Source organism: Ailuropoda melanoleuca, chromosome 3 (assembly GCF_002007445.2).
Source record: "Ailuropoda melanoleuca isolate Jingjing chromosome 3, ASM200744v2, whole genome shotgun sequence".
NCBI classification, from domain to species: domain Eukaryota; kingdom Metazoa; phylum Chordata; class Mammalia; order Carnivora; family Ursidae; genus Ailuropoda; species Ailuropoda melanoleuca.
In genome coordinates, this window is record NC_048220.1 from 108,543,436 (window position 1) to 108,567,079 (window position 23,644).

Consider the following 23,644-nt stretch of genomic DNA (forward strand, 5'->3'; position numbering starts at 1 on the left):
ATGAACTTGGAGGGGAAAAAAACGGAAGCTGAGAATTAAATTAGTAGACTCTTCTAAAGATTTGGGCAAGAGATTATAAGAACCTAAAAGATAGAACTGGGCATGGAGAAGAGGGAACAGCTGAGCGAGGAGTCTCAGAAGCAGAATCCAGTAGACACAGAGATTACTAGCTGATTATGGGTAAGACGGAAGGTGGTGTTAAAGATGACTGGCTTCTTCTGAATGGGAGATTATAGAACACTGGTTTATAAAGGAGCAGAGTCACTTAGAATGTTTTGATAATCAACACAGCTTTACACATACATACTGTCCCTAGCCAACTTTTCTTTGGTAAAACTCTTTAATTCAGAAGTGCTGATTCCCTAGCAGAAACATCTGAAGACAAAACTAAACACCCAAGTCAAATGGGAAACCTTCAAGATTAATTTCCTGGACTCATTGCCACCAAAAATGTTCTGCCTTGGTTCTAATAATTGTGTTGCTGAGTTTTTTAAGAGACAGCACAGTGTTCTTCCTTGTCTAATAAAGTTGAGAGGTAAGTTTTTGTTCAATGGCATGACTGGCTCAGCAGCAGAAAGAACTGCACAATTTCATCTCCAATTCTAAGCTAAACAGAGCCGAGAGATAATTCCCCTGTGTGTTTATAAGGAAGAGTTAAATCCCTCCCAGTGTAATGAAGCACCAGATCGAAGTAAACAGACTCTGATTTCAGTGCTAGACACAGCCTTAAGGCAGAAGAAATTACACTGTCATGCAGAGGATATGTAGCTGCTGCTATTTTGGTGCTTGAGTTCTTTGTTGTCACATAGTTGAAGGCAATCCAGATGAGGAAGAGTGTTAACCGACAAAAGGAGAAAATTGCCCGCACATGGCTAGAGGGATGTAGGGGAAGAGAAAAGGTAGTACGGTGCTGTCTGAACACACCAGTGAGGGGTCCATTTCAGTCATCGCTGCCTTCGCCTTGGCTCTTCATTCTTATTAGAAGCAGGTTGTTCACAAGGACGACATTCAAGCCACAGTTTAAAAACTGTATTTCATCAGTTTATCTGCCATTATAGAATCTAAAAATTCTTTCTGCTGCTTTACTCGAATTAGCCTCTAGCTGCTTATGAAATAAGCTTAGGAAAATGTGGAACACCCACTTTCTTGGTATCTCCAATATTAAGAGGATAATATTTAAGATCCGTATTATTGAAGAAGCAGCACAGCATTTGCCTGTGTGTGTCTGTATCTTTACATGTGTATGTAGACACAGGCAGTTAGCTTTAAACCAAAGGATTCTTCTGAACAAGCTAGATATATAACTTCTACCACTCATAATGGAAGGTCAGAAAAGATAAGAGCACCAAATAGATTCCGTATCCCAGCCAGCATGGGGATTCTGCCATTTTGCTGAGTACATTTATTCCAGTTATGTGTTCTAGAAATGGGAAAATAACTTCAGATTGAGTTTGGAGACCCACTATACCCTCTGAAGACAGCCTGAGCTAAAATTCCATTGATTGCCTGACCTCCAGAAGTCTCTACTCTGATTAGTGGGCCACAGAGATGGTTTTGATGTCTTAGAATTAGTGTTCGTTCACCCTGATAAAAGGTCACTTGTCCCTTTCGGGAAGACTAGGGGGAAAAAATATAAATAAATATGATGCAATATTAATTGAAAATATAAATATATTTATACATTAATTGAAAGGTCATTAAGTATGGAAGTAGAATATTATAAAAACACAGGAAACAAAACAAATCATCTTTTCCAAAGCAATTACTAAAAATAAGATGTGAACTAATAAAGAAAAATATAGGGTAAAATTGGAAATCATCATAGCGTTAGAATGATAAGCAATGCTGATATAACTTTAACCTGTCTGCAAGTAAAGATGCAAATTCAATTATGTGATAATGAATTAACTCAAGGTAACATTAAATGCATAATCGATATAATTTCTTTAGTCTTCAGTCATGGAAGATTTTATCCCGGTGATTTAGTGCCTTGAGTGTTAACTGGTTGTAGTAAATGTTGTCTTTCCAGCAACTCATCTTCAGTATTTTCCAAGAACGGCATCCCATATCCTTTTGGGGCACTTCTCCCTCCACAGTATTTTAAGACTCTGCTTTACTTGTCAGTTTCAGTACTCTACTCCCGGCCACAGAGATGACCAGTCAGAATCCTTTTCTGAGATTTTATTCAAAGATATTAGGATAGGGGCCTTATCTGTCTCTGTGGTAGCGAAGCTGCTGGCTCCCTTCTCCCTACCTACACCCCTCCCCGCAAGATGAGGGGAACATTGAACATGCAGTAGGAAAGAATGAGGCCAGCACACAGAGAGAAACATGACTGAGATGCTGATTAATTTTGCCTTACTGGTATTGGTCTAGTGCCATTGGTCTCTTTCATGGTTACGTGAACTAATCAGTCTCCCTCTTATCTGAACTTTTCAGTGGAACTGCTAACCAGTTCTGCTTAATGCAGTCCCTCAACACCAGCTGGCTGCACAATGCTTCCCAGGATACTAAATTGTTTACATCACTCCCTTATTCAAAAAATTCCTGCCCCCCCCACCCCCCGCAAGAGCACTGACTTTACTAGTCAATTGTCTGAGGTTGTGGTGCCTCCACTAATAGGCAGGTCTCCTCACCTCTGAGTGTCCTAATCTAAATACCTAGTTCTCTGGGTTCCTGAGACACTAAAACATGATAATATAAATGTGAAGCAGTGTAGCAGACCTGGGGCCCTGACAACGTTCAGCCTCCTGTGTGTGGCTGTCCAGGCCCTCCCACAGGTAGGGGGCCTGCTGTGCCAGCCTCACTGTCCACTCCTCTTCCGACTCAACTGTCCTATCCAGGCTGGCTTGCTTGTCATTATCCAGTAGGCCCTACGTTTCCCTCCTGTTCGCTTCCTGCCCTTTATCCATCTATCTAAATTTAGCCTATTCTTTAAAAATCACCAAAATCAATCCCATCTCTCATCTCTTCTATGACTTTTGTTCTGTCTTGTTTTTGACTAACTGGTCTAAAGTGATCACTTCCTTCTTCAAGTCCCTGGAACACTCTACTGCCCATATCTTTTATCTGGACAATTAGTCCTATGTTGGGGTCTTTTCTGTTTTTCATTCAGACTGCTATGTATTTCACATTGTTTTTTATTATCAAAGCCTTTCATCCTATTTTTAATCTAATTGTATGTTCCGTGTGGGCAAGCACTACTGCTTTTATTTTCTTGGTCTCTCAGAGGGCTTACTACTTAACACTTACACAATAAGAATACTGGAGTTAGTCCTTCTTTATAGGCCTGTTTATTCTCAGTCCCCTTGGAAACCATGAACTGTGTGAAAATGTAGACATTTTGAACTGTTGTTTTTATGACACATGTAATCTTGGTCTAATAAGCACCCTTGCATGAGGAGTCAGTCCTACGTTATGCAGGAAATATCAATCAAGTAGGATGGAAAGAACTGTAGAAATTGTTTGGACCTAGAAAGATGACTCTTCTTTTATTCTGATTTGAACATTTCCTTCAGGTGAGATGGCCCTCTGTATCCCGATGAGGAATTATATAGAGAAACAGTAGCTCAGTCTCTCCCTGCCCAAGAAGTAGATGCAGAACTCTTTTTTTTTTTCTTTTTTTTTTTAAGATTTTATTTATTTGACGGAGAGAAAACAGGAGAGCACAAGCAGGGGGAGCAGCAAAGGAAGAGGGAGAAGTGGGCTCCATCCCAGGACTCTGGGATCATGACCTGAGCCGAAGGCAGTCCCTTAACCAGCTGAGCCCCCCAGCCGCCCCGCAGAACACTTTCTGAACCTACAACCTTGGCAGGTTCCGCTCAGCTCCCATATTGCTTCTGTGACATAAACACTAGCCAAAACAGAAATAATGACCAAGTTATGGTGGTTTTTTCCTTCTTGGCTCCTAACCTATTTACTCTAAGATTAAGTAACCTATATTTGATGTATAATAAAATTGCCATCATATATTGCCTTAAATAATCTGTATCTGATAGAATGTGCAAATTGCAGTTGAACACCTGTAATGAATAGGACACAAAATTGGAAACTTCAGGAGAATGTTGAAGTTTGGTTTGACAAATTTAGATAAAGGTTATGAAGAGGGGAGGGGATGGTTTCTAGACACAGCATTCTTCCTAGATAGCCTTTCAAGCAACTTGTTTTGTAGGCAGTTGTAATTAGTAACGATCTGCTTCGTATTCTGTGTCCAAAGAACTACTTTATAATACCAGTGTTGGGGGTAGGAATACCATAATCGGTGCAGGCAAAGCTGTAGTGACCCAGGTTTGACTGTTTCCCAACAATTACGTTTCCAGGAACATGATGTAACTTGTGGTATAGCCAAATCCTTGAGCTAACAAGTAGTGATATTACTGGGGTTACTGCAGTCATTCTGAATTATTGAGGAAACTTCTAAAATGTGTTCTTAGTCTGAAATTTGGCTTACCGAAATCTTGGCTAGAGAGGTGCATTTTAAAACAAACAAAACCAAAAAGGAAATTTGAAATCCAAAATTGCCTTAAATGTGTTAGAAGTAGTTTGAAATAAAATTATGTCAAACTATAAAGAATAGAAATTTGAAATTGTCACGTTTTATTATGTGATATCAGTTAATGTTTGTGGCGATTTTTCAGAACTTAATGTTAAAGATTTTGCAACCAAAATATGAACCAATATTTTAAAACGCATTACAATAGTGTTATTTAAAATAGCCCAAGAAAATGATTTGAGTACGCTCCTGTTTTGGGCACACTGTATTTTAAATAGGAGGGATAGGATGTTTTTTCCAATTGCGACTTTATCTTCTTTTGAGTTCAAAATGTGGCTTGATCTAAGGTGACTTGTTTCTAAATTCAAAATCCAAACAACTTGGAATTAGAAATTGCAGATTTGCAATCTGTCCAAGTTATGAACATGCAGGAAACTTTCGTATGTTAAAGGCACATGTTATATGCTAATACGAACAAATCAGTAAATGAAGTAAAGAACAAATAAATGAATGAACCAGTCAAGATGCAACAGGGGTGACTATCAATTTACTAGTACTGAGAGAGAGAATGATTTTGATGTTTCCATGTTTCAGTCATTGTTTATAAAGTGGAAATAATAGATTAACCTTAATTTGCAGTGTTGTATTAAATGCAACGATGCACACAATAGGCCTAACAATGCATTGCCCATGATACCTTTTCTTGCTGATGAAAATGTAGTCCTTTTTTTTTTTTAAGTTTAAGTAATCTCTATACCCAACACGGACCTCAAACTCACAACCCCGAGATCAAAAATCGCATGCTGTTTGAGCCAGCCAGGTACCCCGAAAATGGAGTCTTAATAAAAAAATAAGAGTCTCTTTGCTATCAGATGTTTGGAGAGGCCAGTGTAACTGGCAATTCCTTGTTTCCAGACTTCTGTCATCGTATCTATAGAGATCATTTTCTAAGGAAAATTTTCCTCCTTTACCTCTCTCCTTGTTCACAAACTGATATTTCTAATTGAAGGGTCATGAAAAATGTTGCTCAAAAAATGTAGGGTCAATATAACCATGGTTACTATTACAGAATTCTTCTGAATCTTGAATACAATACTAGAAGGTATAGATTACAAATTGAAAACCAATGGCTACCATTAACTCAAACTTTTGAGTTGTGACTGTGCTCATTGCAGGAGTTAGAAAGATGAAGCAGGCATACACCTGGCCCCCGGGGAGCTCACTGTATATGGGGCGGCTTGTCCAGTATTAAATTTTAGAAGGTGTAAGTGCTAGAAGAGAGGCATGTATAGAATGGGAGCAGAGAGAGAGCAAATAATTCAGCCTTAGGAATTGAAGACGCCTTCATGGAAGAAGGATGCAATTGTTGTAGATCCCTGAAAGGTTTGCCAGGAGGGAAGTGGGGAAGATGAGGGTGGGTGTGTAAAGGCAGGAAAGCGTGGAAGTACTAGAAATAGTTCTTTTAAACCACACCGTCGGGCTCATATGTATCTGGAGTAGTGGTGTTTTAAAGTGTCACCTTTTTAAAATGAAACCTTATATAGAATTCCACATGGAAAAAAGATGAAAACAAAGATGCTTTTAGAAACAGGGAGGAAGACCTGGTGTCACAGCTGCTGGCTCTGGGACCTGCCCATGGTAACACAGCCGGGGCGGGAGGGTGTTTCTCTCAGGGAAGGAAGAAAAGAATGGTTAGGAGATCCTGTAGACCAAGATTGGGGGCCAGAGTATGTCACTTCAGACATGGGACTTCCTAAGTGCTCTGAGGGCTTAGGACTTAACCAAACATTTTTAAGCAAGCAAATAGCATCAACTCTTCAGAAAGAGAGCGCTAGGCTTCCGTAAGGTGGATCAGAGTAGAGACTCGTTCATCTGGTATATCAGAAATTTTTAAAGGAGGTGTAGGAACTAATTTGCCTAGATCTGAGTTCTGATATTGGCTCCTTCTCTGCCAAATTGCATGACTTTTTATGACAGAATCTTAGATTTAAAAGGGACCTTCCATGTGTAGTGATTCAACTACCTTCCTACTTCGATGTCCCTTTAACAATGCAACTGATAAATGATGAGGCCATTGTGTGGCCTAGAACATTTATGTGAGATGAAGCACACTATATTAGGAAGAATCCCATTCTTTCTTGGTAGCCCCAATTATATTTAAAAACCTAAACAGAAACCAAAATACTTTTCATTTTCACCTAGAGCAAATCTTCTGTTGGGGATTTTACTAGATGACCTTTGAATATTTATCCACAGCCTGCAAGTCTTTCTCTGCCTTTTCTCCTCCAAGGAAATCATTCCAGAGTTCCTGGGACATAAATTTCAGACTGGTTGCTTGCTTTCTTGTTTGCCCTCTGTACATGCTCTGTATTCTGTGAGCTGTGAAAATATGGAATCCAGAGATGAAGTAAGTTCTTCAGAGGAATGGGGCTATTCTTCCTCTTGATTTGGAAGTACTCCTTAAAGAAGCATATGATTGCAATAATATTTTAATAGCCAGGTCATCCTTACAGCCTGTTGTCAACTCAGACTCTGTAGCCTTCAGCGAGTTTTAGCCCATCCTGTCCTCAGGCCCTGCAGCGTGACAGTAGGGTCACACCTGCCTCCTGTTTATGGTAATTACGGATAATATGATGTTAAATTAAATTTACAGGCAATGTTGTACTTGAAATTCAAGGTGACCTAGTTGTTGTGCAGATGTAGTTTTAAGAAAGACAAAAGAACCATTGACAAAGTAATCTGTGTCAAGAGCATACAAAACGGCCTCTGGAAAAAAAAAAGATGTGTTTCCTAGGATTTTGCGTTCTGTGACCCTTACTACTTCTGTTTTAGCAATAAAACATTTAGCCTGACTACTCTATAAATAGATTTTCAATTTATTTTGCCAGATAATACACAATTTGATGAGAGTGAAGATGCTTTTCCTGAGAGGCTAAGTTAATTGGTTTATATATTATTGTCTTGTATGTGTCTCAGTTTTTCCTTGGCTTCCAAGCCTTTGAGGCAAATGTTACTTTCTGCAACAGAATATTCTCTTGGCTGACTTGAGCAAGGAGTGACCAAGTCTGCTCTACATTCATTGGCAGTGATGTTGCAGTAATCGGAATAAAATAAAGTCTCTGGGAGAATCTGGCTCAGACAATAGGAGCTACAAAGTAAAAACAAACACAGATCCTTACTGTTAGCCCTCTTTCTACATGCTTGGAGCTGAACACTCTCTGGCCATCACGTGCCAGTGCAATTTATAAAAATGAACAATTTCCCTGCCTGCTCTAGATAAGACCCTCCCCACATTCTATCATATCAATGATGTCCAAAAGCTTTTAGAAGCTACTTTGCATCCTTCGCAGGTAGCCTAAAGCAGTTCCTGAACTTCATTATAACATCCAAGCTCTGTTGGACGTGTGGTAAACTGTGTGTGGCTCTGGGGATTTAGAAAACATGGCACATACAGTTATCAGACCTTCTGTGATCAGTCTCAGTCAAATCCTGTTTCTTGTGCCCTCTTCATACATTAGAAGGACAATGGACATAGAGTCCAAGTTGTTAGCTGCAGTTTTTTATCGTAAAACTAAGAAAAATGTATTCTCTGACAAAAATTACGGGTACTTTCTGAAAATTATAGCAATGATTTCAAGATCCTATTCTTTCTCCTATGTTGACCGACCTGATACTAGATTTTCTCCTCTCACTGGGACTTTCGGTGTGTTTCATCCGGTCAAGTATGAGCTTTTTTTAAGAGAACAAAGTGTTTTACTAATCTACTATGCTTGGCCACTTCTAAAACATGATTAGTATCTGCATAATGCCATTAGCCAAGAAAAATGTGCCATTGGTGCCAGATAAGCCTAAATAAGGTTTTGATGCAAGATGAAATTTACGGGTAAGAAATATTGAAAAAAAAATTTTGTCAAAACTTATCTGTGAATCACAGGAGAATCAATACAAAGAGGGCTAAAGTTGATGTTTTATCAGTGAGTTAAGCATCTACTTTGAATAATTTGTATTTCTTGTTTGAAGTTAGAATAAATGGGTTACAGTCTCAACCGTATTATCTTGTAATTTTGCATGCATAGTTTATACCCTGTTGTGGTTTCCTATCCAGTGGAGAGTAGCCTTTTGAATAGTAAAATGCAAAAGTTAGAAGGTAGACTTTCAAAATAAATGTCTATTCATTGCTAACTATATTTACTAATTTATCTCTTAAAGAATTTTACAGTTCTCCTAAAGCAGTGATATCCTTTTTTTTTAATACATCATTTCATATTATGTTTAGTAGGTCCCTCATATACAAGACTCGAGTGAGTAATGGAAATCTAATATGCATAAGGATGAACAACTAATCTGTCAGGTATTTCTTCCAGACTCAAAAATGTGAACTTTAGAGACTAGGTCTGTCTTACTATCCCCATCACATATCACAGGATACAACTGGATGTGTTTGGTTAGGTAGGAGAATGCATGGGTGGGTGAATAGTAGACCCCGTGGATGTGTAGGTGGGTAGGTAAGTGTATGGATGGCAGAGTAGACAGGTGGCACCTCTTCCCTACCATCGTAATTGCTGGAATCCTAGAGACCTAAGGGTTGGTTTGTAATCTCTGACAATCTTGGAGCTTCAGGGGGATCTCAAAGAAGTTTATTGCCTCTTGGAGTATTCTTTGAAACTACAAGGCATGGAGGAAGAATCTGGAGTATCTTAACATCTTAAAAGAAATAATAAAAGACTTAGACCAGCCCTGTTAATTTTACGTCAATAGAAAGTCTTTGATTTTTCCCAAATGAAGTTATAATTTAGAAATGGGGTGTGACTTTATGGCAGTGGTAATGATTTCTGCAGACAACAAATGTCCCTGTGGCTATGATTTACATTTTTTTTAAATAAGACCAATCTATTTTGTTTAACAAAGGTGATAATTATAAATATTAGTTTAGCAGTAATCTTGTGTGTAAATTCATGGAGTGAGACAAAAAAATAGAAGTCTTGTTTATGTAATTTGAATTTTGGTTTACTCAATAGTTTAATAATTCAATTGCGTGTAAGTATTTTGTTGTTTTTTTTCAATGACTTTATATTGGTTTTTACTTGAATTTTGATGGACTCTTGATGGACTTAGTAGTACTTCTGTCAGGGATTTTATGTATGTTTTAACAATTTGTTATTATAATCAAGTAAACTTAAGTTCAGCTTGGGACATTGAGTTGTCAATTTGTAAATCCTTTGCCAAGCCATCACAAGAGTATTGGCAAAGATACACTTTAAATAAATCTCCTTGTATTTTGTCTAGACTACCAAGTACTAACTACATCTGCTCTGCTGAGAATCACATTAGACCGGGAGAGTCTTATATCTTCATTATGCCATTATTTGCAGTACATAGTGTTTGGATAAAATATAATTTTCCTGATATCTCTAAGCAAGTTATAAATAAACAAAAACTTCAGGAATGATAGCAATTTCATTACTTTCGCATGAGAGCTCCCACATGGTCTCATCAAAATACCCATTGCTATAATCACCCATAAATTGCTCAGTATTAATTACATAGATATTACATATTGAGTTGGCTACTTGATTTCCATTTCTAGATATTGATTAAACAAAATGGATTATTAAAAAATGTATTTCTAAGATACATAATAGTTTAAGGATTATGGTAGATAATTTAATCCCTTGATGAAAGGTGTATAATATTTATAATGTGTGAAAAGCCTCAAATAAAAATGTTTGCATTGATGCCAAAAAGCAATGGGGATAAATGATAGGTTTATTTTAGTTTGTTACCATACTGTGTTGTCCCCTTGAGTTGCAAAGACTGTAACAATTCTGATGATTTGGAGGTAAATATAAATGAAGTGTTTTATAAGTGTCTATCATCCATTTTAAAGTGTCCTTTAGCTTCTCATTATTAAATACCATTATTGTCCTTAAGTTCACAATGGCTGCCAAGATTCTTGGTTCAAGTATGCTAAAATCTTTTAAGTATCTCTTAGAGTGTATACTATTTTTACTTGACAGGTGAAACCTAATGATAATTAGAGTGAAGGCGTGAGACATCCCATAGGTTATTTCCAGGTATGCCTTTTTAGTTCGGAGGTAGTTTTTCGTGTCCAGAGAGAGAAAACAACTTAACCTGTGTGGATTTTAAAAATGGATTGTTAGGGGCGCCTGAGTGGCACAGCCGTTAAGCATCTGCCTTCAGCTCAGGGCGTGATCCCCGCGTTATGGGATCGAGCCCCACATCAGGCTCCTCTGCTGGGAGCCTGCTTCTTCCTCTCCCACTCCCCCTGCTTGTGTTCCCTCTCTCGCTGGCTGTCTCTATCTCTGTCAAAAAAATAAAAAAAATCTTTAAAAAAAAAATGGATTGTTAACGTTCTATATTTCATTCACAAAAGTAGTTACTAAATTTCTCTTATTGGTCATCATTCTTCATAAAATATTGTGTAAACTTTTTATTTTGGGAGATATTTCCAAGTTCAGTGTATTTTTTTATAGAAAAATAAAAAGAAAGGATAAGGATAAAATACTTCCTTGAAACTTAATAAATGTGTACTTTTATGTGTAATTTTATTACTTTAAGGTGATTGAGAAATACGCATTTAATACTTGGAGAGAGTACTTTATTTGCAATTGCAAAAATAATGTGTTTGATATGAAGGATAAAAACTTGGATAATACTGTGTTTGTATTTCTTTTTTGCATCATAGGCTCAATGTCATTTTAGATATTAGAAATTTAGTAACCTAAGAGTAGACCATTTTCTGCCAAATGAAAATAGTTATTTCTAAGACATTTACATTCCTCATAGTTTTACTTCCAGTTTTAATTATAAGGGGCAAAATAAGAAAATATATTCTTATATATGATGAAAACTATAGAAATTCCCTTTAAATATAGAATTGTCACTTTGAACCTTGTGTCTTTCAAACTATTAGGATGTGCTATAATTATCTACAAACCCCCCAGAATCATTTTTTATATGTAATCTGCTCATGAAATCAAACATTAAATTCATTTTTAATTTTGGGACTCAAATTTGCCATTACATTTTTTGGACTACTTTAAAAAATAGTAAAAAATTTTGATTCTGAAATAATTAGGTTTTTAATAGCCAGAAAATAGAGCTCATCCCAGCTCTTTTGCCCATCTGCCACATAAATAGTATGAGAACTTTAAACAGGTGCTTCTTAGCTTCCATGAAGTATAGATTTGAAAACAGAATTCTCTTGGGTATACCTTCAGAGTTCAAGTATCTGGGTAAACAGTGGGATAAAATGAGGAAAAAATGTCTGTCTTCAGTCAGTATGGAATATGTGCAAATGTGGCAGTAGAAATTTTCTAATGTCAGATATAAGACTATAAAGTAATTTATTGGCTGAATTTTATTTGAAATTTTGAAAATGTTACAAAAATGTGTCATCACTTGAAAACGTGTAATTTACACTGGGCATATTTCATTTTGAATAATTTGATGTTCTTCTTTGATTCCTAGAATCTTATACTTGATCAGTATTGTTTTTGTTTCTCTGTAGGTAAGTGGAGGGGGAGCTCCAGTTAATACTTTCAAGTAATTTTTCTTAACTCAGCATTTAATGGACTTATAGTTCCTTTCTTTAAGCAAATTTATTGGGAATAGACATCATCTCACAAATATTTAAAAATGGGCTTTATTGTCTCATTGTCTTTACAGATTTCTTAAAGATATACTAATTTACTAATGATGTGCTAGATTCTGGATATTCCTTTATTTACAAAATGAATACAGATTTCATTTGACTCATCTTGATGAGGAGAAAATCAGGTATATACTCTTCAAAAGAGTCATGTTTTCCCTTCTGTTACATTTCTGATGACCAAGTATATCATAGTTATATTTAATTAATTTTGCTATTACCTAAGGAGACCTACTATAAGGATATGTAATTCATTCTAAGATAATCAAGGACTTTTGTAATTAATTTTAAAATAAAATGAATCATCTTTTGGCTTACATGTCATCCATTAATCCTGTATGGGAATTTGATTACTATGTCTGTACAGTTTTTCCTCCAGACAGTTCCTTTATTGGATCGTAACTACTCATCTGGGATTGAATTCTTAATGTTTTGCCATTGTGAATTTAACAAAACCGTGAACTGATTTTATAAAGCTATCAAAAGCACTTGCTCGTCACCAAGGAGCATATATGGTACAATAGGTCTCATAATTTAAAATATATGTTTTAAAATTGATGTGGTATTTTTTCTTTTTAATTTATCCTGTTTCATTTGGTATACATATCTGACCTGTGTTCTTAGGCTAAAAATTATTTTCTTTTAAGGGATACATATGCTTTGATTTTTAACAATAACCTGAAATTGTAACAAGTCAATTTCAGGTTAAATCATTCAAAAAGTATATTTCAGGTTAAATCATTTAAAAGTATATATCTTTACAAGTTGTTTTTTTTTTATAAAGCTGTATCTTTTCAGACCCACTAAATTATGTTTTACTTCAGAAATTTGTTATACTTACCTACAGAGTAGAATAATTTTCAAAAGCATTTTAGGTAGCTGTTTCGTAGACCACTTTTTACTTGAACAAATAGCTTTGGCTTGAATAATACATCTTATTCATGGTGACAGAAGGGAGTGACTCTAAATAGTTTAATATTTGCTTTCTCTTGATCTGTTGTCAATTTGAAGATTCACATAGTAGAGGTATAGAGGTTAAGAGTGTTAAGGTCTTTAGTTTGGGTATTTATTTTTGTAACCCATTAATTTATTTTAGCAGGAATTATGCATGAAACAGGCAGTTCTTATAACACTGACTTATTCTTTGGCACACTCATCCTAGGAGTCAAATCAATGCACAACGAAACATATCAGTTCTCTAATTTTAACGAGTACCGGAGCATCTTTACTGTTAATAAAACACTGACTCTACCTTCCTTTTTTGAAATATTCTGGGAGAATAATAGCAAAACAAGCAAAAATAGACTTCAAATCTATTTGTAAAATTAGAATAATTTTATAATTAAGATACTGTTCTAAACTATTATTTCTAAGGTATTTTAATAAAATACTCAACAAGCCCAATACAAGTTTCAGGTAATTGTTTTCAGTTGTTAAGCATTTTCTGAGCACTGTTGGTACACTCTCTTTCCTGATAATGATGTAGATTCCAACTTCCACATGCCAAAAAAACCCACACCGATGTATGCATGTAACAGACTTACCTACCTGAATCCAAATAAGGCAGTCAAGTAAAATGTTAACCAAAATATTTCANATTTCAATAAAATTATCCAAATAACCTAAAAAAAAGGGGAAAAAAAAAAAAAAAAAAAAAAAAAAGGAGGAGGAGGAAGAGAATATCCAGAAAAAGTAAGGAGCCACAACTTTTACTTAAATTTTAATTTAAGGGTTAGGAATAATTTGAATAGTTCATTATGTCTGTTATTAAAGTAATAAAAATAAACTTCCACATCCCTTAAGTTGAATTTTTGTGGGACATTAATTATTTTCCAGTTTAAGCAATTTTTTTTCTTTCATTCTGTGGTCTTATATGCATTGTTAGAAATTTTTCTGTTATATCAGTTGTTTTTCCCTTTTTTTTTTTTTAATTTTTGTCCCTGTACCTGGCACTTAGTGTTCAATATAGATGTGCCAAAAGAAATGAGGAATAAACAATGTTTAATAATCCTTAAGACAAATTAAAAGCCAGAAAATTGTCTTTTAAATTTCTCCCATTCTGGGGATAAAGCCTTCACACGGTCAATCCCCAGACTTACAAGGGAAAGAGTAGTAAATTCTAGCATTTGTCTATTCATATAATCAGTGTGATGTGGACAGTGTCTTTGCTCTTAGCAAGTAGAAACACCTCTCTACCTCAGTAATGCCAATCATACTCCATAACTCACATGATAAATGATGGAATTTTGATTGATAGATTTTCTTTAGAAATTGGGTGTTTCACAACTTTGAAATTCTCCAAACTTCTTTTTCCTTCTAATATGACTAGCCCAGGTAAAGCTTTGTCATTGGTGTTGTAAATCTGTGCGTGTTGCAGATAGCAGTGGGGGGGAGGTAAATACATAATGGGGAAAATGCATTTTTACTTCTACATTTTTCAGAGTCTGAAGGGAAAAAGTGTTATTTCTTAAACAATTATGACAAGAGCATGTCTGTCACTGTTTCCATGAATGGTGGTATATTTTGGAGTTTGTTTTGTGGAGAAATGGGGCATTGACATAGGCTTTGAAATGTGGTAGTCTGAATAAGATTTCCATAAAATAACTTTTTCTTAAATGAATAACACCACCAAAGCAACAAGTCACGTGGTATAATCTCCCCAGAACATTGCGTCTAGAGCTTGGCAAATGTTATCTAGGATGGAAGGACAATCCTCTTTTCTCACAAATGCCATACATTCTATCTACAATGTTCCTGCACGAGATTAACCTTAAATGTTTTCTTTAAGACCTCTTCCAAAATCTTCCCATCATGAAATAGAATGTCGTCTATTCATCTACTTTGAATGAGTGGCCAAGAGGACATTTGAGCTGGCAGTTCCAGGAACTAGATGGCATTACTTTAATGGTCTCAGCATGAGGTTATCTTTCCCAAGTGGTGCATAAGAGTGGTTCAAAGACGTTAATTTTAGGCTAGATAGTCTTAAATGTCTGTTTCAGTAAGTGACTCATGAGTATTGAAAAATTCTTTGTGGCACAAAACTTTTTATTATTATTATTATTGAGTGCCTTGATAATAAATCTTAAACCCTTGTTATCATGAGATGGGTCATTTCTTACCACAGTCCCGACTCTTGGGACTGTTTTCATAGGCTTGTTCCAGGGACTTCATCTCATCATGCCAGGTGACATGGTCGCTTCCCTATCTATAGATTTAAGCCGTTTCTCTGTCGCCCCAGTTTGCAGTTAGTGTTATTTCCAGGTGGCTCACTTTTGTGTCACACCCTCGTCTTAAATTTAAAATGTCTCAAATCATTCTTTTAGTTTATCAATACTTCCTACTTTTCTCATGACCTTGAATGGCACTTTTCAACCACTTAATGTGGTTCAAATATTAGAATTGATTTTACTTCTATTTTAGTGTTCCTTCCTTTTTCCCAGGCAGATTATCCTTGTAATTCTAATTTCTGTCTTGTTATCCTATCACATCCCTGCTTAAGCCCATCTCAGGACTTTATATGATCCCTGGAGTCCAATCCAGACTTCTTACCATGTCCTATATGGTTTTATATAACTTATTCCCACTCGTGTGCCCCCTGCTCTCCATCGCACTGGTTCCCTCTCTGTTCTTTATAGAAATCCAGCTCATTCCTGCATCAGGACCTTTTGGTTTGCTGACAGTTCTTCTTGGACTTGTCTTTCCTCAGATGCGTATATGTCTGCTTCATCTCTCAGCTCAGGTGGATTCTCCCATGTACCCATCAGTCCCTAACACACAACTCTGTTTTTATGTTTTCAAGATGAAAAAAGCCAGACAGGCAATTTGAGAGACTATATTTATTCTGAGTTTCCATCCTCCCAAAGTTTTTGTTGAAGTCCTTTCTCTGAAATAGTAGTAATGTGTGGTAATCCGTTGTGTCTCTGAGTCAGTCCACAACTTTTTATTTTCTTTGACTTCAAAACAACAAATTCCCCTCACAACAAAACACTGTGTTGAAGCCCTTATGTATCTGATACATAGCCACCTCTTTGGCTTTCCTTTCTGCAAAGATGTGCTTTTCCAGTTACATTCTTCTTCATTTTCCAAAGTCTTTTTAATATGAGTGCTCCATTGGGGCACCCGGGTGGCTCCGTTGGTTAAGTGTCTGCCTCCGGCTCAGGTCATGTTCCCAGGGTCCTGGGATCAGGCCACTGCTCAGCGGAGAGCCTGCCCTCCCTCTCCCTCTGTGCCTCCCCCCTGCTTGTGCATGTGCGCTCTCTTTCTCTCTCTGTCAAATAAATAAAATATTTGGGGAAAAAAAAAAGAGCACTCCATTGTTCATGTTACTGAACATGTGATGTAAGAAGCCTGTGTATGTGTGTTCAGGACGTATATTGTATGTGCTTGCAGTGTCATCTCGTGTTTCTGGTGGGTGGGGGCTTTCAGTGCATCCAAAATGACATTGCTAGCTCCTTGAGAACTGGACTGTGACTCCTCTGCAGTGTGTTTCTCGGGGTGGGGGTGGGGGGGGAGTTTGGTAGTAACTATTTATAAATTAACTTTTTTCCAGGCATTGTGCCCGTTGCTTAACAAACGTGATCTCATTTAATCCTGACAACACAATGAACTAGTTACTTTTATTACCTCCATTTTACATCCAAGAAAAGTCCTTAAGGAAATTGTCCAAGGTTATATGGCAAGTAAGAGAGCTGAGATTTGAATCCATGCAGTTTGGCTTGGGAGCTTAACTTTCTAAAACAACTGTTTGATACAGCCGACTCCACGCCCTATAAATTCTTAGTAATTTTCACTGGCTCTATCAGTGTATCTATGGAGAGGCATCCAGTCCTGCTTTTTGCTTCCAATGGACTAAGCGCCAATTCAGTGTTGAATAGTACCAAATATTAAAAATCAACTTGACGTGTTTGGGAAAATCTAAAGAAACTAATAATTTATTAGGAACTTGGAAAACATTAATGCATTTAATTTTTATTTATGTATTTAAGCCACTAAAAAGAAGAGGCCCCTCAACCTGGTCTGTTCTCATGAGAGTGAATTAAAAAGGCAAATTTCTAATTGGAAAAGGGAAAACATACCCAATTGAGTCAAAGAGCCTTTGAGACACTGGGCTGGTTGTGGGGCTTAGTATTAGGAAAGGACTGTGAAATTAGAATACACGTGTCTAAAAGATAAATTGCAAATAATTTAATTTTTGACTGAGGACAGTTGTGAAATTTGGAATGATTCATCATCATTTACATAAATTACTATTGTGCCCCTAAAATAGAAACACTGGTTATTACTAATGGATTAATATTGGAATAAGTGCATTTTAATATGGATATGGAAAATCACTCCTTCTTTTCTCAAAATGTCCAGTCCACTATGCAGAGGCCGGTTGGTTCTTGTTTAACCTAAGGGGCTAGTATTTGGTACTTTGCTTAAGATCTAGGTCCTGTAGAACATGGAGGACGGACGGAGGATAAGAAGAGTTGCCCCTTCTGCTTCAGATAGTCAAGTTAGATGCGGCAGCCGGCACTAGCTTAGATCAACCGGTAAAACCAAAAATGAAGCAAACTACAAAATGTCCTGCTCTCCAGTGACGAGCTGTGCTTTGGTAGTTGACAGTGTTCTGCAATTCTACTTGAGCATTCAACTTTTCTGTCCAGGAGACAGTGAATTTAGACTTCCTGGTATACATAGTAGACCTCTCTCAACATAATTGATTTCCCTTTGGCAAATACCGTGTTCTGCAGTTTAGTTAACTGGGCTCCAGAGCCTCGGGGATTGCACCTGAATTTCATTAAGGAAGTTTAATTAATATACAAAGGAATCTCACCATTCACAATTGCCTTCAACTGGTGGAGACCAGATGAGATACAGTCTTTTCCAAAACTTTCTAGAACTACAGCTTTATTGCTTATTTTTTTAATGGCAAAATATTTGGTGGTATTGACTTTCAACAGTGATCCTGCTGTCTATAAATATTGGATGACCCGTTTTCTCTTTCCACTCCCTCCTGTTCCCAGTTTAGAGTGCCACAAGCCAAAGGTACTCAGGTGAATTTTTTAAAATACCACAGACCAACCCGTATGAAATGAATAGGAAGTGAAGAATAAAAACAAAGTGCACCTTAGTCACCAGTGAGGTCATCTTATATATCCAGAGGGAAGACGTCCAGTTTCATTTCTGTGCCTTCTGTAGCTATGGTTTCTATGGTTTATTGTCCTAAGAAGAGAACTTCTGCATCCAGTGGTAAGATAAATCTGTCAGTAGTAACTATAGAAGATTCTTTAGGGTAGTCTTCTGGTACCACCAGTTGTGTGTGGTCACAACCCTCAAATGCCCAGCTCTTGCCCTACCATGGCTTATAGTTGGTGTCTGTCTCCTAGTTCTTGAGCAACAGGTGCTATTCCAAAGGGAATGACATTACAGCTAAGGTAATATTTATTAGGTGGACTGTGACATTTAGTATTTGCTGAATATGACCCTTTTATTTACTCTGCAATCATTTATTGAGCGCTTTCTATATCACCAAGCAAAGTTGGAACCAGTTAGTGAATCTAAAAATTCGGCATAACTCTGTGACCAATAAAAAGTATAAGTAAATTATTTAAGATAGAAATTATTTGCTTGTCTGATAAATGGCTGTAACCCAGGTATTGAAATTTTGTTTACTTATATTTTCTAATGTTTTGGGGAAATTATCCTGTCTGGCCCTCTGCTTCCTGGGAGGTGCCAAGATATCATTGGAAGATGGCATTTCTAATATTCTTGCCAAAGAGGGACGTTAAGAAACAATAAGACCTACGGTTTGAAAACTTCTATAAATATTTCTAAGAAAAAGTGCAAAGAAGATTCACACTATTCTAATTTTTAAGACAAGTAAAATATTCCTAGAAATTAATTACTCTTACAAGATGCCACCAGTTAGCTTGAAGTATTCAAACTCTCATCCTTGTCAGTTTGTCCTTGGGAAATGGCTTTCTTACTGATGTGACCAGAGTTTGTAATTACCAAAACAAAAAACCTGCTTGGAGTGTAGGATCTTTTTCACACTAACATGGGGGGGGGGGAAGAGTGATTATCACTCTGCATTGCTTTTATCCAAAAAGAACCCCATGTGATAAGGAACATGGCACTTTCCAATTTTTAAATCCTTGTTCATGAAAATGTGATCACGATATATTAAAAAGTTGCCTCAGGTTCTATATCAACTTAACATCTTATGTCCAAGGTTCCAATTAATTTTAAGAAATTGAATTAAATTCTGTTTCCTTACATAATCTCCTTCTTCATAAGCCACGGTATTAGGTTTGCTGTTCTTGGCAGGGGGAATGCTTTCAATACATAACTGTTGTTTGTTCTTTTCGCCCCATTTGTCTCTCTATAATCATATCATACGTGTGTATTCAGCTAGCAGATATAAGAAAACTCAGGTGAAGGTGAACTTAAGTTTTCAGTTGCTATCCTTAATTTCCATTTGCTTCACAAAGAAAGGATTCTTTCATCCAAGGATCATTTCCAGTTAGTGGCAGGAAAGTGCTATCATGTTTTTCTGCAGATATTAAATCAGCCTGGGATTTGGCCTTTCTTTTCCCTTTATCTTTATTGGTTCTAAGTTTTAAAAAGCAGGGGGGTGGAGAAAAAGAGAATTTACTTTAAAGAATATATGTAACATACACATATGCTACAAATTTGCATGTATGATCTACCTTTTTCATTTTCTCTACCACTTCATGTTGAGCCCTTCAGAAATGTTGGTTCATTGTTCATTTATTTAGTAAATACATATAAAAATAGTTTTTCCCTCTTAAATGGACTTTTCAGAAGGCTCTGGAGTTAATGTTATACTTTATGGAGTATAATTGACCTTTGAACAATATGGGTTTGAACTCCACTAGTTTACTAATATGTGGATTTTTTTTGATACAATACAATATATATATTTCCCTTGTGATTTTCTTAACATTTTCTTCTCTAGCTCACTTTACTGTAAGAATACAGTATATAATACAACATATAAATTATGTGTTAACTGTTTTCAGTAAGGCTTCTGGTCAACAGTAGGCTGTTAAATTTGGGGAGAGTCAAAAGTTACAGATTTTCAACTATGTAGGGGGTTGGTGCCTGCAACCCCTGCATTGTTTAAGGATCAACTATATTTATATTTGCTATAGATGTGAATATGCATGTGTTTACATATATTTTTTTTCTTGACACTGAAAACTCTATCCAGATTATTGAGTAATGGAGTGTTATTGTTGGCTGTTCTTGTTAAATATGAGTAACGATACATCGTTCAGATATGGGAAAGAGTTTCAGTGAGCATAAATACATTTTTGAATATTTACAAAGTAACTCATAGACTGGCTTAGGAACTATTATTATATTTCATTCATGGAGACATAATAATTATATCAAAGGTATTATTTTAAGATTTTATTGCTTTTTTAAGTAATCTCTCCACTCGCAATGGGGCTCGAACTCACAACCCCAAAATCAAGAGTGGCATGCTCTACCGACTGAGCCAGCCAGGCTTCCCCTATAGCAAATATTTTTAAAACTTATTATTTTAATGTCTTATAGAATTCAATGTAATAAATTCTGGGTACATCCAACTTTATATGTTAATCATGCATGACTTTTTCTTCATGTATCTACAAGGGTACTGTGACCTTCTTAAAGCATGATATTGCGTATTTCCCATTGATTTTTTTTTAAGATTTATTTATTTATTTATTTGACAGAGAGAGAGACAACCAGCGAGAGAGGGAACACAAGCAGGGGGAGTGGGAGAGGAAGAAGCAGGCACCCGCCGGAGCAGGAAGCCCGATGTGGGGCTTGATCCCACGACCCTGGGGTCATGGCCTGGGCTGAAGGCAGATGCTTAATGACTAAGCCACCCAGGCGCCCCTTGATTTTTATTTCAAAATAATTACAGATTATGAAACAGAGAGGTCCTGTGTACCCTTCACTCAATTTCCTCTAATGGTTACATTTTACAAAATTAGAGTTTAGCAGCAAAATGAAGAAGTTGACATTAGCATTATATGTTTATATATTTCTGTCACTTTTTTTCCCCACATATGTCGATTTATGTAACCAACACCTCAGGCAAGATCCTGAACTGTTTCATCACCACTAAGATCACCCCAGTGCTGCCCCTTTAGGGTCACTCCCAATTTCCCACCGTTGATATGTTAGGGGTTTAAGTCTGCCATTTAAATCTAACTGTTTTGTTTTTCCTGTCTTCTTGTGGGTTATTTCAACATTGTTTACAATTCCATTATGATTTATCTGTAGTGTTTTTAAGTGTATCTATTTGTATAGCTCTTTTTAGTGGGTTGCTGTTAAATGTTACGTCCTGCATCCATAACCCATCACAGTCTCCTGGTGTCAGCATTTTATTGGAGTCAACTGTAGATACTGTCTCCCTGTATGTCCCTTTACCCTCCCCATTGATAACGTAATTACCTATTTTGTCTAATTTTTTTCATTGTTCAAACTTAGTAATTTCTGTTGTTCAGTCTTCAGATTCTCTTAGTTTTCCTTCATTTGAGACTGTCTTGATTTTGCTTTCATTTCTAAAGGATCTTTTTGCTAGATAGAGGATTCTGGCTTCACAGATCTTTTCTTTCAAGTACTTGAAAATCTTGTGCCACTTTCTTCTGGCCTCCCTGGTTTCTGATGAGAAATCTGCTGCCTTTTGCCCTTTATTGCTCCTTCAGCTAAGGTCTCATTTCTCTTGCTCTTTCAACCTTCATCTTTATTTTTCAGAAGTTCGATCATGTTGTGTCTTGGCATGAATTTCTTTGTGTTTATCAACTCTTTGGGGTTCTATCAGCTTCTTGAATCTGTAAGTATATGTCTTTTGCCAGATTTGGGAAATGTTCAGCCATTATTTCTTAGGAAAAAACCATTCAGTCCTATCCTCATTTTTTCCTCTGAAATGTCAGTGGCACAAATGAGATTTTTTGGTTACTGTCTCACAGGTCCCTGAGGTTTCTGTTCATTGCTTTCAGTCCATGCTCTCTGTTTTCCTGGTGGGCAAATTTCTATTGTTCTCTTTGGGTTTACGGATTTTTTTCCCCTATTCTCTTTATTCTGCTGTTGAATCTACTGAGTTTTTTACTTCAGTTATTGTAATTTTCAGATTTAAAATTTATGATTGGTTTTTCTGCCTTATATTCAATGATACTTTCTATTTGTTCATTTGTTTCAAGCATCTTTATAATTGCTCATTAATGCGTTTTCATAGTAGCTAATTTAAAATACTTGTCAGGTGGGATGCCTGGGTGGCTGAGTCAGTTAAGCATCCGACTCTTGATTTCAGCACAGGTCATGATCTCAGGGTCCTGAGATCCAGCCCCATGTCAGGCTCCATGCTGAGCGTGAAGCCTGCTTAAGTTCCTCTATCTCCGTCTCCCCCCACTCGTGTGCTCACATGTGCATGCTCTCAAATAAATAAATAATATAAATAAATAAATAAAGTACGGGTAATTCTAACTAACATCTGTATCATCTTGGCGTTAGAGTCTCTTGTTTTTTCTCATTCCAGTTGATATTTTCCTGATTCTTATTTGGACAAGTGGTTTTCCACTGGATCTTTGACATTTTATCTATTATCTTGTGAGACTTTGGATTTTATTTAAATCTTCCATTTAGTAGACATCCTCTGATACTGTTCGGACTTTTCATTGCTGGATGTTAGAAATGCAGATTCACTACCGGATTGTCATTGTCACCAGGGGCTAGGGTAGGAATGCCTCATTATTGCTTGGCAGGGGTGGGAGTTCAGGCTTCCTAGGAGACCTCTGCTGATACCACCCTGGCTGAGAGAGGTGGGGATTGCTTCTTACTGCTCAGCATGTGGTCTCCACTGACACTGCAGGGGGTTGGCCCCATCACTGCAGGGTGATGGTAAAAGTTCTGACTCCAATGATGGGGGAGGGGCTGTTCATTACATCTGGTGGAAGTCCATATACCCCATGTAGTCTCTAATGACCTGGGTGGAAGAGGAGGCACCACAGATCTTTTTAAAGATGTAGCTTAGTATTTTAGATGGATGATTCTAAGTAACTTGAATAATTCCTATATTTACTTAAGATTTTTTTTTTGTTATGTTTCTTTTAGATCTAAAGATCAGTATATATTTAGTTTTTGTCAGACTAGTTTTAACAAAGCTTAAAGCTTACATTTTTAACTGGTGTTGTAGCATCACATTTGAGAACTGCTAATTTGCTTTTCAGATGTGAGAAGAAGAGAATTGCAAAGTGTGCTGTAGATGAGAGAGTTTAATGCTTTTCTAGGTATTTTGTGGAAAACAGGGAAATAATAAGTATTTTTTTTAAAGGAGGTGGATAGTGCTTAACTTCTTTATTCCTCAATTTATGACAATCTAATTAGAAGTATTAGTTTTTGTTCTAAATTTATGACAGAATTATGTGTGTATGTTTATATAAGACTGTGTTGGCATGAGCTGTGGAATGTCCTAATAT

The 23,644-nt window shown here is 36.6% G+C and overlaps 1 protein-coding gene across 3 annotated transcripts in view; it reads left to right on the top strand.

Annotated features, from left to right (window-relative positions):
* Positions 1–23,644, top strand: part of ARL15 (ADP ribosylation factor like GTPase 15) — a 431,154-nt gene that overhangs the window by 280,293 nt on the left and 127,217 nt on the right. The window lies entirely within an intron of this gene.